We start from the raw sequence: 4,139 nt of genomic DNA, 5'->3' as shown, positions 1-4,139 counted from the left end.
GAGTTAGACGCTTAACCAACTGAGCCACACAGGCGCTCCGCCCCCAATATCTATTAATCACAAAGAAACATAAGCTGTGAATATACAGTTCCAAAAGTAAAATTATAGAAACTAATGACATTATTATGACCTAGATATTTGGTAAACAGTGAATTATGATTTTGAGATCATCAAAAAAAGGCTATCTGAACAATCTTCCACACTTCACAAAACTCTCTTCATGTAGTAGATCTGTCCCAGTGTTGTGGCAACTAGAACAAGAGCTTCAAAGAAGGACCAAAGGGCCACTCTGCTGTTTGTGTTGCCACTAATCACTCTGTGTATTCTCTCTGAACTTGTATGAATTCCTGCTTGTGCTTTACACTTGTCATTGCCACTGCCAACTCATCAATCATTTCTTCTAGCTTGTTCTCATGAGCTTCTCTTTCCATGCCTTGTCCTTTGGGGACTTCCCCAATATCAGTGGTGAACATCATTCTTTGGAGTCATGGTAAACATCCTGTCCCTAAAACAAAACTTAATATGTTCCATCCATATGAGCAGCCAATATATATTTCCCACTGATCAATCTGTCTCCTTTATAAACTCTTTTATTGTCAGGCCCTGTAATTTCCACATCTATGTCCAGGAAGCCACCCTTGGCCACCTGGAAGATGAGGCCCATGTTGATGCCTGAGGCGACCCGCAGTCCTCTGCAGGCACATCAATGCCGATGAAGTAGCCCAAGGCTGTGGCCTGAAGGGTGGCCAGGAGCACCAGCCACTCAGGGATCATCACCATGGTGAGACTGGGACTGACGCCAGGACCCAGAACAGGGCTTCCAGAGCCACCACCACCACCACCACTGCCACCACTGCCTCCTCAACCACCATCACCTCAGCTCCTTCATCAAGAACCAATTTAATCATCTCTGTTATCCACCAAGCCTTCCCTAACCTCCTCTGCTGAGACTGATACTCAGCCTTTCTCTACGCCGCCTCTTGGAGTAATCATTATTTCTGCAGCTACTGATGGGGTTTTGGAGTGACGGGGGTTTGGAGGTGACAGCAAAGAAAGAATTCTTGAAGACGTCTGTGGTGCAAAAGGTAATTTTATTACAGCACTGGGACAGGACGAGTGGGCAGAAAGAGCTGCACTGGGGTTGTGAAGAATGACTGGTTATATGCTATGGAGTTGGGGAGACAAAATCAAGAGGAAGGTTCTTAATGGGATCTATATGCTAAAGAAGACTCAAAGATGACTGGATGCCTAGCTAGTGTCAAACTAAGGTTGTTTCCCTGTAGAAAAGCATTATCATTAAAACAGTAAGGAGTTCCTGGAGATTAGGCTATTGATAAGATTGCCTCTTTCTTGATAAGATTGCCTCTTTCTTGTAATGTACTAAGATGTCTGTAAACTGATGGAGACTCTATCAGTTTAATCCTTTGTTTTCTGTCCTTTCCTTTGTTCATCCAGGAGTGCCTGAAGAATATCAGCCATCTCCCACTTGGGGGAGCGGGATATTGTTAGCTTGTGTTTGGCCCTCAGCTTGCCTTATGCTCCCTCCATCAGTTATCACGTGGTATATCACAACATATGTTTATACAAACAAGTAGCTTTCTCATTACAATATAAATTCTTTGAGTCTAAGAATTCAAGCTTTTCCATTTTTGTACTCCAAATACCTGTCACAGTTGAGGAAGGCTTATTGAAGAGATTGATTGAGATGTTTAAGTACACAGTAACCACACTCTTTTTAAGGAGATGCATGAAAAACACTTAAGTGTTTTCAAAATATTTTAAAGCTTCAAAGGCAAGACTTCAGGGATACACCCTCTAAAAAGTATTTCAAGAAATAGCCATGACAATATTGTAGGAGATTAGCAAAGCTGGAGGAGCAAAGCTGCCTGACTTTGAGACTTACTATAAAGCAACAGTAATCAAGACAGGGTGGTATTGGCAGAAGAATTGACAAATAGATCACTGGAACAGAATATATAATGCAGAAATAGACTCACATAAATACAGCCAGCTGATTTTGGATAAAGTAACAAAGGTAATACAGTGAAGCAAAGATTGTCTTTTTAACAATGGTTGAATAATGGAACAATTGAACATCCACAGGCAAAAAAAAAAAAAAAAAAATGTATCTAGACAATGATCTTACCCTTCAGAAAAATCAACTCAAAATGGATCATATATTTAAATGTAAAATGAAAAGCTATTAGACTCCTAGAAAATAACATAGGAAAAAAACCTAGACAACTTTTGGCATGACCATGACTTTTTAGATACAACATTAAAGGCAGGATCCATGAATATAATAATTGATAAGCTAGACTTCATTATAATTAAAAACTTCTGCCCTCTGAAAGACAATACCAAGAGAGTGAGAAGACCAAGCTACAGACTGGGGGAAAATATTTATAAAAGACACATCTGATAAAGGACTTATCCAAAATATACAAAAAAGTCTTAAAACCCAACAATAAGAAAATGAACAACCCAACTGAAAAATGTAAAAAAGACCTTAATACACACCTCACAAAGAAGATATATGGATAGCAAATAAGCATGTGAAAATATGCTCAACATCAAGTGGCATCAGGGAAGTAAAAATTAAAACAACAGTGAGATTCCACTACATATCTATTAAAATGGCCAAAATCCACAACACCGACAACACCAAATGCTGGTGAGAATATGTAAGAACAGAACTCTCATTCATTGCTAGTGGCAGTACAAAATGGTATAGCCATTTTGGAAGACAGTTTAGCAATTTCTTATAAAACCAAACATACTCTTATCATACAGTCTAGCAATTGTAGTACTTAGCATTTACCCAAAGGAATGGAAAACTTATGTCTACACAAAAACCTACACATTAGTGTTTATAACATCTTGATGCATAATTGATAAAACTTTAAGGAAGATGTCCTTCAGTCAGTGAATGGATAAATAAACTGTAATATATCTAGACAAATGGGATATTATTCAATGCTAAAAAGAAATGAGTTACCAAGCCATGAAAAGACATGGAGGAATCTCAAATGAATATTTTTAACTGAAAGAATCCAATCTGAAAAGGCTATATACTGTATGATTCCCTTCAAAAAAAACAAACAAACAAAAAACTATGGAAACAGTAAAAACCAAAACTATAGAAACAATAAAAAGACAAGTGGTTGCCATGGATTGGGGAAAAACAAAGGATAAATAAATAGAGCACAGAGAATTTTTAAGGTCATGAAAATACCTTGACTGATATCATAGTGATCGATATATGTCAGGATACATTTGTCCAAGCCCAAAGAATGTACAGCACCAATAATGTAAACTATGTAAACCATAATGTCAACAGTGGACTTTGTGTGATTATGAGGGATCAATGTAGATTCATCAACTGTAACAAATGTATCACTTTGGTGGGGGATGTTGATAAGGAGGGAGGCTCTGCAAGTGTGTGAGCAGAGGTGTTAGAAGGTGGAGGAGGGGAAGTATGCTCCACATTAGGAAGGCACTTTGAGACCAAGAAACAAAGCAAGTCCCTCCTGCAGTTTACACAATTTTATTCAAGGTAACTTACTGACTGGCGATAAGGCAGGCAGATGATCCAGATGCTATGCAGCTATTCTCCCCCAAATCTGGATCTTAATCTGATTGTATAGAAGGAGAGGATACTAGTTATCTAAAGTGATGCCATCTGTGTGCTAGAGGAGAGGGAGGGGAAAGAACTATGTTATCTCTAATAGTTATCTGACCAACTTTAGGGAAGATCAGAACAAGCCTTCCTGCACTGAGGTCAGGATATACAATAACCTTCAAGGGGCCTGGAACATGTAGCCCCAAGGAAGGTCATTGCAAGTATGTAAAAAAGACAGAAGGCCAAACATGGTCAGTATTGTCAGCATCCCTACAAGAGGTATACAAAAAAATCTTTGTACCTTCTCCTCATTCTTGCTTTGAAGCTTAAACTGCTCTAAAATAAATAAATAAATAAATAAAGTTTTAATAAAAGAAAATGTTTCAGGCAGTGTCTGAATTGAGACCATGTGGATTACAATCAAGCCAGACGACCAGCTTCCAATGACCTCATAGCACAACCTTGCCCTGACATATATTGTCCACACAGCATGGCTGCTCTGTAACTGCTAAAGTAG

At 38.6% G+C, this 4,139-nt stretch overlaps 1 pseudogene; it reads right to left on the bottom strand.

Moving 5' to 3' along the window:
* Positions 1–204: 204 nt before the first annotated feature.
* LOC121036486 (transmembrane emp24 domain-containing protein 2-like) lies at positions 205–780 on the bottom strand (annotated as a pseudogene).
* Positions 781–4,139: the final 3,359 nt, after the last annotated feature.

Source organism: Herpailurus yagouaroundi, unplaced genomic scaffold (assembly GCF_014898765.1).
Source record: "Herpailurus yagouaroundi ecotype Mexico unplaced genomic scaffold, PumYag 162, whole genome shotgun sequence".
NCBI classification, from domain to species: Eukaryota; Metazoa; Chordata; class Mammalia; order Carnivora; family Felidae; genus Herpailurus; species Herpailurus yagouaroundi.
This window is presented reverse-complemented; position numbering and strand designations above follow the sequence as displayed.